At 42.9% G+C, this 13,782-nt stretch overlaps 2 protein-coding genes across 7 annotated transcripts in view; one reads left to right on the top strand and one right to left on the bottom strand.

The window, feature by feature from the left end:
- PRRT1B (proline rich transmembrane protein 1B) overlaps positions 1-13,782 on the top strand; it is a 424,933-nt gene that overhangs the window by 54,299 nt on the left and 356,852 nt on the right. The window lies entirely within an intron of this gene.
- RAPGEF1 (Rap guanine nucleotide exchange factor 1) overlaps positions 1-13,782 on the bottom strand; it is an 80,606-nt gene that overhangs the window by 49,829 nt on the left and 16,995 nt on the right. The window lies entirely within an intron of this gene.

Raw genomic sequence — 13,782 nt, 5'->3', positions numbered from 1 at the left:
GGGAATGCTACTGCTCTGTGCCTTGGAGGGCAGAGGAAAACCACCTCTCTACAGAGCACTTATCTCCAGCAGGTCCCAAAGTGCTGTACAAAGGAGGCAATGATGGTGCAGCTGAGCCAAGGGATGCAGTGAGTGGTTCAGAGCTCTGGCAGAGCAGAGCCCTTGGCTGGGGGTCAGGGCTCTGCTGCTGCTGGGACCTGGCTGCTCCAGGGATGGAGAACACAGCCCCAGGCAATGCCCTTCTCAAGATGCTGATCTCTACCCACCCTGCAGCATCAATTTTGAATGTGATAATCTGAACAAAAATGCCAGCTCTTGTCATCTGCAATGGATTTCACTTTCAGTGCACCAGAAAGAGAACAGAGGAACCACTACACCAGGGCATCCTTCAAGGAGCTGAACTGCAGAAGTGCTCAGCCCTTCTAACAATTGTCTTTTCATTGTTTTTTGAATACCTAAAAGCAGAAGTCTCAAAGGTTTGCAATCATGCCATATGCACTTACTGTTGAAATACATTTTTATCTGTTTAACCACGAAGCTAAATAAAATTAAGCTGCCTTGCAGAGAGCAATTTAGGAAGTATTTTGAGCAAAGAGCACTTTAATAAATGAAAGTCTGAGTTGCTCTCTAGCAACCCAAATAATTCAACAGAAGTTACCCAACTTGTCTCTAACTCGATTATCAAGAGAAGTGCACAGTTTTGCTGCATGTTTCATTTTTCTCCTAGATTCTCTGAGCATTAACTGCACTGGCTGTAAGGAGTCCAGAGCACAGCCCTGTGCATGCAGCACTGCAGCACCTTGTTAGCATGCAGGCTGCAAACAGCAAAGGCTGCTGAGTCAAATCTAGCAGCTACATACCACAGAGCAGTGCTGCTCCTCGTACTCAGAAACCACCTAACCACAGCTGAGGAAAGAACCTGGCTCCCTTTCAACCTCTTCTCCTGCTAGCATGTAATGACCCTCTGTGAGCACCCAATGCTCTGCTTAGGTTTGTCCTCTAGACCAAGATTTTGCAGATATCCCACAAATAGAAGTTGTGTGAAGCCTGGTCTGGCTGCACACCTGTTCTCCTCTTACTGAATTAAAATGTTTTCTCATGTTTTCTTTGTATGCTAAAGTCCTGTTTAGTGCACTGAGGAGGGAGGCACTAAAAACCTTGGCCACTGCAGATAAATCCAGGAGTATCAGTTGGCCTCTGAGGAATCACTTACAGCAGCTGGCACCCCAACTTAGCAACAATTTACGTCAGTGCTTTACATCCACAAGAGGATCTCCAAACCTTTAAAACCTCTCTGTCTCCATGGGGTGCTGAAGGTCACCACTGAAGACAGTTCCTGGCTGATAACACTCTTGTACTCCTCCCCAGAAAATAATTTGTATTTATTCCATACACCATATGAGAATTTCCATATTTGCACGCATATGAAAAGTCATGGCTCTGAATTAATTTTTCTAGAACTGGCAGACAATTACAATAATTAATCTACAGGGAAGTAATGGTGACAGCAACAAATTGTCTGGCTCCTCCACAGGCTGCAGTGAGATTCAAACTGCTGGTCTCAGTAAAGGAACACTCAATGCCTACAAAACCCTTACTCACCTATTGTGGTAATTTTGCATTGCAGGGATAAGATATTTGAAAGGGAGAAGATTTCAGATTACCATTTCATTTTCTCCTTGCCACCAGACATCTCTACCCATCTCCATGGGGCAAGCACATGAATGGCTGAACCAATGTGCCTGCATGGTCAGGAACCTCCAAGAGGAGATGTCACCAGGGAAAGTTCTTTTTCTGCTGACAGCACATCCTCTTCAACACCAGCAGCAGCCAAACACTTTTCCTTTGCTCTTTTCACCCTTTGGTCACAGCAAATACAAATCATTTGTGTGCCACACTCTGAGGGGAGACAGACACACAGAGCAAGGACAGAGGCAAGTGGCTGGAGCAGAATAGGAACTGCTTAAAATAGTACTGGTGAAGTAAAGCAGCTGACATTTGCAAAAATAATAAACGTTATTGTTTGAACAGCCCTGCTAAGTCCTGCTTTGAAGATCACAAATTAATGCAGCTTTTTACTGCCATGGCTTTCTGTCTGCACCAAGCCCTTTCCAGCTCTCATCTGCTCACAAGTTTCTGATGCATTTGCAGTTAAACAAATGAGTCACAAACCAATATTCTCTCACACTCAATTACACTTAGCACTCAAAATAGCACTTTTCTTGTTCCAAGCACATTACAAACACATCGTTCTCATCCTTAAACTGCCAGGCCTCAGCCTCACTCTGCAGATGGGAAGCAGGCACAGAGGTGAAGCAGCTTGTCTAAACAGAGCAGGGGTGAGTCAGTGACTCTGCTGCAGCATCTCCATCACTCTGCAGGCTCTCAGCTCTCCCCCTGCTCCTGGATCAAGCTGTGGAGCTCCTGTGATTATGTTCAGTGAATGCCATCAGAATTATTTGGCACTCTGGACTTTTAAAGTTTGCAAGCTGATACATCATTCAAGCATTATAAACAGAATTTGCTTTGTAATGAATCTGGATGAAGTGGTATAAAAGAGAAGTGACACTTGAGCAGGGAGGGATTCTAGATCACAGGTGTAAGGGACCTAAACTTTTACAGATGAAGCCTGAAACTCTCCTCCTAAGAGCACAGCTGAGCAAGACTTCCTAGAGTGGTTACCACAGCACTGGTCTGCACTGAAAAAGTAACATTTTTAATACTATATTCTAATTTAAATATCTTATATGTCCTGTGTGTCTGTCCAGTTAAAAAGTTCAAACAGCACAGCATGCCTTTACAGATTAAATAATTAGATAACATACACAGGGGTAGAAAACAGAGCCATGGCAGTGCTCAAACCACTTCTGTCTCTCTGCTCTTTCCTGCCTATCTATAGTAACCAAACCCCTTAATGCAGCATTGAGGTTGTTCTGAGCTTGGGAGTTTGCCCACTGGAAATTATTCTATCATATTACCCTCGCCTCTTGTTGATGAATAGCCAGCAGTGTTTAGCTGCAGTCTCAGAGCTGGCTCTCTCCTCTCTGCTCTGAAGGAGGAGGGTACCCCACACTTATTTCCATGCAGTGTCCAAATATTTGTGAGATGAATGGGAAAAGTCAGGGTAATAAACTCAATGAAGTGATTTCAACTGGAAGGGGGAAAAAAAAAAAAAAGTTGTATCAAAGCGTTTCTGTCTCAAAGGAACCACTGACTTTCCATCCCCTCATATTCCATGTGTCTGGATGCTCTGCTGCTGCACACAACTGGAAAAAAAAAGCCCTTCAAAATGACTTTATGATGGATCTGAGTTTCTTGTTGTCTGCCTGGAAGCTTCACCACGTCACTGGTTTGAGAGCTGATTCCATCCCTGTCAGCTCCCTTGAACGGGCTCCAGCTGTTGAGTCAGGGCCCTGCTCAGCTCCAGGCTCCTCTCCCCAGCACGTGTCTGGGCTCTGACCACACACACAGCACCAAGGCTCTCCTGCTCCAGCCAGCCCCACTGCCAGGGGTGCCCACAGGGCATCTCAGCATCCCTCAAATCCCCACACCATGGCTAAGGAGCCACGGGCAACCAGCAGCCACCAGCTCCACAAGCTCCTGCCACTGGTGCTGCTGCTGCCAGTTTGCCAACAGAAAGATAAATATGGTGAGGAAAGAACTGCACAACACTGCATTAAAAGGGAAGGGAGATAAATCAGGTTATGTGCTTGTGGGTGAAGAAACTAAGGCTGCTTAGGAGAAAGCTGGCAAGTCAAAGCCCAACATCCACCTCTGCCATAGTCAAATGGCCACTCTCCACCTGAGTTCAAACAAAGGCCAGAATAAGTCAGAACACACACAAGCTGGTGAATTCCAAGCTAAGCAAATTATCTGCTTTAAAGTCAAAGTGAAAGTTCAGCCTTTTACAGAGCTCAGTCACAGCAGAGTTTCCATGTGCTGGGTCCCACTCACCAGCCTGGTGTAAGCAGCCCATGGGAGACTTCAGAAATGCAAATAATGCCCTGCCTGCTTCTGCACCTCCTGCTCCTGCTTCTGTCACTGCTGCTCCAAGGATGGCAGGGAGGCTCCAGCAGCTGGGACAGGCTGCTCAACTTGTCTATATAAAACTAATTGAATAATTATAAATAAATCTATTTTAAATTAAAAACCCACAAACTTCAGAATACAGTATCTTTTCTTCACCTGAAAAACTAAACCCTCCATTTTCTCTTACTCTGTGTTCAGACACCAAAACCTTGCAGCTTTAGAGGAGACAGAACCTTAAAAAAGGGTTATAGTTCATTTTCCAGCTTATCCTGACTGTTGTGGCTTGTTAGACAGAACGAAGTGGACTCTAAAAATCTTATCCCACAAATGGCTCCTTTTTCAAAGGCCATTTGGGTCTCTGCTGGATGCCCATATTTAAAAGCTATCAGATTAAAAATAACAGCAGACATCTCTCCCCATGTCATAATGAAGCCATTGTGCACATTTTTAATCAACTGCTCCTGCCACTTTTGCCACGAGTCCTTTGAAGGCAGCAGTGACTTATGTAATGAGTTACACAACGATGCCCATTAAAATGGCATTTGTTCCCTTGGGCTCAGCTCCATCATTTCAGAAGACAAAAAGCAAGTTGCAAGGCTTCAGCTAAACCCTAGCTGACAGGGACTTTAAGGGTTCTGAAGCAAAAGGCAAAAATAACGAGCTGGAGTCAGAAACGACCTTTCTGCTGAGGATGTCTGTGCTGTGATGCAGCACCCAGTAAGAGGCTCTGGGGTTACTCCAGATGCAAATTCTGCTTTCAGAACACAGGAAAACAGGTGATTCAGGATGGGCAGAGAGGCACATGAGAGCTTACCACAATAATCACAGAACATTCTGCAAAGTGCAGGTCTTCCCAGATTTTATATGAATATCACTAGAATTTTTATATGAATATTACCAGAATTCCATTCCACTCTTAGGGCAAGAGCTGTATCTGGTACATCCCTGTAAGCTCACAGATCTGGGGGACTTTGCCCTAGCTAAAGCTTTTGGACTCTCTTGTAAGGTAAATATTAAAATCAGTGACTGACAGAAAATCAAAAGCCTTTGAGCTTTGCAGGAAACAGCCAAGCTCCTCTGCAGAAGAGCTGGCACAGGAGGCACAGTGTGATGCTCACCAGAGAGCTGTGGCAACAGAAAACTACTGCAGGGGCACTTGTAAAAATAAATTTTAATAATCCCGTCTTGTGATAAAATGTTCAAGTTTGCCAAAGTGCAGCTATGATGGTGGAGAGAATGCACAAGGTCTCAAGGAGGGTTCAAGAAACAGATGAGGAGGACCCCAAATAAATTCTCCATCCTTTCACACCTGCAGTGTGTCACTAGCTCTCCCATTACTCTGCAAACAGCCTTCAGCTACTTTTCACACCCTCTTTCTCCAGAAGTCTTGAGGATGTTTAGGAGCCCAAAAACGCTGATATGTAGCACTTGGGCAATGCTGCATGTTCCCAAAATGATGAACTGGGATCCTGAGTACAGAAAAGACAGAATGTGACAGAACAGAATTAAAATATCCCTTTTAAATGTATCAGCATCTCTCTGCTGCATCATGGGTGCTCAAAAACCTCAGACCCACTACTCCCAGCTCTGTGAGTTTACTTTCCTCAACTTTGCCATTATCCCCAGAGATTGAAGCAAAGAGAATTAATGCAGAAACAAAAAAAGATCTGGTAGGGGACCTGGAAAAGAAAAAAAAAAATAAAGGGAGGGTCCAGTGTCAATCAGGAAGTTTGCCCACCCTAACCTTTGTACCTTAGGTGGAGTTGTTTGTAAGCTGCTCCAAGTCCCTCTCCAGGGAATCCAATTGCTAGGAGAGCAGCCAGGATTGAGAGGAAAACGACAGAGGAAGGGCAGCTGAGAATCAAACAATCGTTCTCGAGTGCTCAAGAAACTTTTCCTCTAACATCACGTCACCTTGGGAGCAGCCAGCTTTTGGGAGAGGAAAGACCGACTGCCCTTTCTCATTTCTGGCAGCATTGCAGTGAATGAGCATAAACCAGTGAGCATTACTGATGTGCAATGACAGCACACAAACTCCTCTGGAAAAAGGAGGCTCAGTTCCCTCTCAGCTGGCCAGGCAATGCTCACTGACTCACAGGCTTCATTATTTTTATGCCGCCCTCTGGGGCCTCCAGAGGAAGCAAAACATTTTTATTTGTCAGAGAGCACATTTTTATTTTGATTTTTTTTTTTTTTTTTCTGTCTAAGCAACCATGAATGAGGGATCTCCAGCTGCAGCAAGCTCATGTGGAAAGAGTTTGCAGTGTTTGGAAGGGAACTGGAAGGCAGAGAGGGTAACTTATCAATTCAGCCACGTCTCCCAATTGCAGTGAGAAGGACTGGGTTAGTCAACAACATTAATTTTATGGTGAATTAACACCACAGCTCTTCTTTCTTCCAGTACCATAACTGGAAGCAAATCTTCAGGTTCCAAGGAAGAGAAGATGCACATGATCAAACAGCAAGTTCAGAGCAGCTGACCAGATTCCCTTCTACTCCTCTTTTTGCCTGATATTTCAGAATAGAGAAATCTCCTTGTATGCAGATACATAAACCAGGAACACTTTACCTGCTGAAAACTGCAGCAGTATTGCTCAACCAATTTACAGGGGAACAAGTAAAAACAAATGAAAAAAGCTAAAATAAATCAAACAAGGAGAGATTTAACAAGTAAAACTGTTACCCAAGTTCAGTTTCCTGCAGCACACCAAAGCTGGCTCTGAGATTTTTTTCTGAACAAGATTCTGTAATTTATTGATAAGTAGCAGACAGGACTTTTGCTGTGGTTATCTAAAGCTGCTCCAGCAGACTGGTGCCATATCAACCCCCAGGCAGAAACACCAGCAATCACCAGCAAACTTTTCTGCAGCATCTGGCGAGTCTCTGGCAATTTCCCATCTAAGAAGTGATTTTGCACAGCCCTGCAAGCCCCAGAGAACTGATGGGATTACAACACTGGTAATGTGACTCGTAACTCCCCCAGTGCCAACAGCACTAGAACAACAAGAGACTCGAGTAGCCTCCAACACCAACATGAACAATGTGGTCCTTGCTCACCCTGTTCTACCCATGAAAGCCATCAAAGATGTTAACTAAACATTTCATTTCAAATGAGAAAAATAAACCAGCTACCAGGCATAACATTTGCATTACTTCAGCAAACAGCTCCTAACACAGAATGGTTGAGAGGGAATCTGCTGAATTTCCTTCTTCACTAAGCATGACTTAATATGGGGGTCCGTGGGCATCCCCACTTGTCTAGCAGCTTTTGGAGGATATGGTCATGAGAGTGATTCAGACATCTAAAAATAAAGCCCTGCAGGCACAAGTGTGCGTGCACAGCACCTGAGTCACTGCAGAGAGCCCAGGAGCCAAAACTCATCCATTTCATTGACACCACTGCCATGGCCAAGCACAAAAACCTCATCACCAACTCTGCCTCAACTCCTTCCCTCCCCTCCTCTCATTTCCCCAAGCACATTTAAAAAAACTGAAAAACCTTTGCTGGCCTTGGGTTTCAGTCTGCCAGCTTTGAAACTCAGAGCTGAAAGATTATAAGCCAATGTTGCTGAGGCTGTTTATCCATCTCCAAGGTGACAGGATGTCGTCACAGGCACTCCACCAAGCAGAAAGGCATTATTTTAGATGCTTCAGGGAAAAGCCTAATTGCTCACAACCTGGCCACAGGTTCAACAGCCTGACAAACAAGGTTGTAAATGGAGCCTTGGCTTCTTGTCTGCCCCACAGCACCGGCTCTGAATGGGAAAAACTCAGCCCTCTTTCATCCTTGGAGAGGAACCTCTGCTCCCATTCATTAGGCAATGGGAAAAAAAAAAAAAAAAAAAGAGAAGCTGGCTCAGATCTGCCTGACACAATTTCCAGTTGCTTCGGACATTACTAATTATAGCCATCTTTATTTCTGACCTCTGATTACAGACTCTTTGCACATTCAGTCTGAATGGCAAAGACAACTCCTCTTTTCTAGTAGGCTTGGGAGGAACCTCATACCCTGCCCAAAAGCCACCACCCACACTCATCCGAACTGAGCACAAGAAATAAGATGAAAACATGGAAAGCATTTGCTTAAACATGCTCAGTTTTACTTCCTTCTTTAGCAAGTGCCACAGATGAAGGGCAGCAGTCCAGGTGAGAGTGTGATGTAAGCTCTTTTCCATGCATGTTCCAAGATGAGCTAACTGCACACAGGAGCCTCATTTCTCACTGTTCTGACTAGCACTGTGTCCTCGGGGCTCAGATGCTGAAAAGGAGATATTCAGTTCAGTAAGATTAAACATGTCTGCACAACTCCAGTGCACCATGCTGGGGGCTCACATCTCTGCACAAGAGAGAAAAATGAATTTCAGGAACCAGGCCAGCACTATCTCCTAGAGGCACTGCAATACCAGTGTAAACTTCCCTAATATTGCTTACTCAATAAAACAAGGCATCACAGGAGGGTTATGCAAATCCCTCAACTTTGAAGTACTGCTCTCCTGTTGCCCCAAAGGACCAGCTCTGTATCTCCACACACCCAGACAAGTGTGTGTCTGAAGGATACAGCAGCACTGCAGGTGTGAAATTTCTGATGTAATCAGGTCAGAAACTGCTCTGACATTATTGTTGTGCTGCTCCATAATGGGTTAAGAAGCTGCAGGCCATATCCTCAATTCCACACTCTGTTCTATACCTGATAGGATCTGCAACCAAACCACCAGCTTTATTGCCTGCCTACAGGCAGCAGAAAATATTAGTCTTCTATAAGCATGATTTGAAACATCAGTGCCTCCAGCAAGGGGAAACTGAGATGTTAATTGAACTGAACAGCCCAGGAGGGAGCTCCCTCCTCCCTACCACAGCTGTAGGATTAGCAAATCCCTACACCAGCATGGCAGCAAACACCAGGTACCTTAGGGAGTCTAGGTGGGATGTCTTTTACTCTGCTGCACATAAACATTAAAGTTACTTTAGCAGTGAACAATTATTTGTGACAATTTTCTATTTTATCCCACCTCCTCATGCCTGAATTAAAATGTCCTGGTCTGTGGACAACAGGTTTCAAGGTAAAGGCATAGTGACACCAATACCTGCAGTTCTCCCCGCTCTTTCTGGCAAATCCTGACTTTGAAAGATGGAGAAGACTGAAATTCTGCAGCAGCAATCCCCAGCAGATTTGTACAAACATCAACAATAACATGAAGGGAGTCAGAAGGAATCCATCCCATCTCTAACTCATCTGAGTCTACTGAAGACTTGAGGTTTCAGTAGCAGGAAAAAGCCACTAGAATTTTACTTGTTAATTCAGTTTTGAAGAAAAAGCAGCTATTCCCCAGCTGCCTCAGAATATTACTCAGCCTAATGCAGTGACAAGTCTGAAAACTCACTTTACAAGGGGATACCTGAGCCTGATTTCCTTGCACATCACTCTCTGCTTGCATGCAATGTTATATCTTGTATCACCCTCTCTGTTTTTTAACAGTTACTGTCATCTTTAATGGGAATTCCCAAAAGGGGGCCCTACTAAAAATCAGTTTCAATTTTTCTATGAACTTTCAGTTTGCTCACACAAGAAGTTGGTCTGAATTTCAAGAAGAAATACCTTCAACACTCATATACAACAACCCCACAGCCAAAGGGAACCTTATCTCAGCATCTTTTCACAATCTTGCTGAAACTGTTCTGTTATCACAGAATAAATCTCGGTGAATTAATAGCTGCTTGTGTGATGTTTTTATCAACAGCCCATTTCCTGATCATATTCCATCCAATTCAGGGCATGGCATGAGGTTTCAAAAGTGAGATTTTGCCCACAAGCCAGCTATACCTGCCAGGAAGACACACAAAGACCAGACCCACTCCAAGAAAAAAAAGCATGTTTTAAAATCCAGTGCCCAGATTCTGTGGTAGAGAAACCTTTGGATTCTATAAATAAGAAATAATTTTGTACAGTGTTTCTATTTAATTTGGTTTTGACAAAACAGCAAACCCACAACTGCCAAAGCAATTTAAGTCTGTGCAACACAACGTGTGACTGTCCTGCCATCAGCCCTGAAAGGTGAATCAATACTAATTTCAGTTTGTGGTCTGTTGAGCAATACTTTGGAGCTTTAGGAGGTCTGTTTGGAAAACAGCAGCCAGTTTGTAACAGGAAACTTCAGCCCCATGAGCCTGGAGCCGTGTGGTGCAGGGTCAGCTCTGCTCCATCACAGCCCTGAGCCTGGTGCCTTGTCAAAGCTTCACTGTGATTAACTTTATGCTCCTTCACTGTGAAAAACAGGCAATAACCCACTGATTTCTGCACTATGTCACACAGTTGGGTTCACACAGACATCAAGAGATTTTTATAACATTTATAACAATGCCTGTGGTTCTGTTACTGGGAGGGTAAACACCTCCCAGATCTTCTGGCTCAATATTATCAATGGTAATGCCCAACACCAACTGGATTTTGAGTCTTCACCTGGATCCAGCCAACTAGTACAAAAATTACACTGCAGTAAAGCAACAACAAACACTATAAACAATCTTGCAACCAGAAAACAGCCACCTATAATGTTGCAAGCACAGAACTTTGTATATACAAGCCATGTTTATTAATATCACTTTGCAGTATGAGAATCTAGCACTAAGCTTTGTGTTAGTGCAGTAAAAAAGCATCACTTTTTTTTTTTTTTTTCTTTTTTTTTTCTGCTCAGCAGAAACAACCTTGTGTTTTGGGCAAGGGGTTTAGGGGAATCAAACACTGCAGGTCCTGCACAAACATCTGCTCCACACAACACCCTGCCATGACTTCACAAGATTTGCAATCTGAGCTTGGACTTCATTTATTTTAGCACATGTTTTCAGGAAACTTCCCTTTCCTTTCTACCCTGTTTACAAATTTACACAGCAAACTCACTTTGCCTCCCTACCCAAACAAACACATAAATTTTGCCTTTTTTTCTCCTCTGTGTACTCATGAACTCTGAAGCTCAGCAAATAAACTCTCAGCTACATCCATTTCTAAACTGCTGCTTTCTGTAGAGGAATGACAGATGGAAAGAGAGTTCTCCTGCTTCATTTTTGGCAACTCTACAGCTAGAAGTCTGAATACCCTCAATGTGCCCTCATTCCTCTTTAACCTGACAGCCACTTATGTATCTACTGCAAAAAGTGCAGGACTGGAAGATGGCTCAAACAAATCTTGAAAAAAGTGGTTGGTTTGGGAAAAACTGCTTCATTAAAATGTATTGAAACTCCTAAGTCCATCTGCAAAAGGCTCCTACAGTTTTGTATGACTTTAACCAGTACCATTTCCTATCCTGACACACCAGCCATAGGTATAAAACACCCCTAAAGGCTTGACTGCTGCTATTTGCTAAAAAATCAACACTATACACAGCAGTCACAATCATAATTATGAAACTGAACCCATATGGGAATTTTGAAAGATGGTCCTCACAGGAGATACTTTCAACAGGGATTCAAATCACTTATAAAAATAGAAAATTTAAAAATATATAGAAAATACTTCTTCAAGTACAGTCAAGTAAATTTGCTATTTTTTTGGCAGAAAACAGAGCAGGTGAAGAGCTGAGCTGGTTTTCTGGCAATTGTACAAATCTACTTTTAGGGAAATCGCTTCACACTGTAACACACCAGAATTTATCATGATAAAACAGGCAACATTCAAAACCACAAGAACCCCATAGCTCAGGCTTTATTATGAGAGGGCTTCTCCATCCTGGAAAGGTAGCTTAGATCAAGGTAAAAACTGGAAACTCACACATATTTTTCCCAATTAACTCCCTACACTTTGGAATATGTTTTACTTTGGAATATGACTGTCCACTTGCAGAATAAATTTATCTAATTAGAAGGCAAAAGGGCAATATTCAGAGATAGTTCTCATTTATATGGGAAGTTGTTTCTCAAAGATAAAGTCTGGCTTTGTTGAACAGAAGCAGATAACAAACCTCAAAGGAAGAGATTTTTCTTGTATGAACTGTCATTTTTTTATTTAAAGGACACTCCTGTTATTATAAGAAATCAGCACAACATAACCTCAACATTTCCCACTGTAAAACAGAAATCCCTGTTTTGTGCTCTCCTGTTAAGAACTGGGTCTGCATTTGCAAAACAACCCAACAAAGAAGTGCCAGCTCCACTGAAATACTTTGCAATTCAGGAACTCAGGGAGGGAAAGTCAGCTCTAGGCTTACATTTGATCAATGGTCTAAACAAAACTTGACCTGGCACCAAACAGGCAGCTGGTCTGCATATTGAAATTTGTAGAATGTTACTTTTGTCCCTTCAATGAGAAATCTGCCATCTCTGTGCCTCCAAAATGATGGTATTTCATTTTAAAAGTCAGAAATTGATGGCACAAATGGATGAGGTGGGGATTCAGAGCAGGTGACACCATCAGCCACATGAAAAGCTCACACAGAACAGACAAAAACCACTGCCTGGGTGATGGCAGCCCAACTCCTGAACTCACCAGGAGTGGCTTTAAAGGACAAATCATCATCCTGGAGCCACAGGATATTCCTATAATGGGTTTGAAACACGCTGCCAGTCACAGACAGCACACAGAAACCAGTTTGGCAAAGCTGCCCAAGCAATAAGCAGGTTACAGGGAAAGAAATGACCAATCCTCAGAGCAAATGACCCAGCAGAACCAACCTCACCACCCCTAACGAGCTCTCCAGACCTAGTTCCAATGCTTACAGTCATTTTCAATATTGCAAACCAAGAAACCACTCCCTCATATTCTTAATTACCTCCCACAGCAAGACAGGCAGGGATTTGGAGCCTCCACCAATTCTCAGTAGTAGAGAAATCAACCCATTAATTTTCTAACATTAAGGCTACTAGGTTTATTTTATAAAATTACTAGCCAAACCAGAGTTCAATAATGAGATGATCTATTTGGAAATTACATTTTGTTTGGAGGAAAGAAGGAAACACACTTTTCATCTCTAATACCCATAAATCACTGCATTTACAGACTACAGCTTGGGGACTCGGGGCCAATCTACTGATAGGATTTCTCTTCTATTTGCACCATGTCAGCATCTGCTCTCTTGATGTGAAAACAAAAAGCTGTCCAAGGAGATTATGGCACTTTCACACCCTGGATCACCCAGATCCCAAAGAGTCTGCCTGGCTCAGCTCATTAGGAGCACACCACACATCTCCTATTAATTTAATATTTTAGTGAATGTAGGATAACACTGGTAAAGCAGCTCTTGTTGAACTTCAAACAAGTATAAAATACTTCTTTATGACAAAAGCTGAAGTCACATGCTCCAAGGCTCTTTTCACAAAGTGATCATGGGCATAACAAGGTGAACACCAATAAGTACAATCAAATGTACATCCTCCTCTCCCTAGACATGTTCCTACTGTTCAATTACACTGTGGTAGACACAGCTTATTAAAGGATTTTCACACACCTAAGAAGGAGTCATGGCTGGTAGTGATTTCTTTATTTATTTAAATAAACATTTTATACCTATATTTACATAGTGCTTTTCAAGAGAACCTCCAAAAAAACATCAAAAAGCATTCAACTCCATGGTAAAAGGTAACAGCCCAACATGAGAAAAATCACGAGGAAGAAAAGAAATTAAATTCCAGAAAAAAAGAGCAAATGACATGGATTTGAAAGCATGCTAGGGGCTATTCAGGGCTATAAAGAGCCCACTTATCACAGATAGGAATTCAGATTGAATTTTGGAGGTCTAATCTGAAATACAGAGAGTGATAATATTG

This window comes from Erithacus rubecula (genome assembly GCF_903797595.1).
Source record: "Erithacus rubecula genome assembly, chromosome: 21".
Taxonomy (NCBI): Eukaryota; Metazoa; Chordata; class Aves; order Passeriformes; family Muscicapidae; genus Erithacus; species Erithacus rubecula.
The sequence above is the reverse complement of the archived record's forward strand: the minus strand, read 5'-3'. Positions and strand labels throughout refer to the sequence as shown.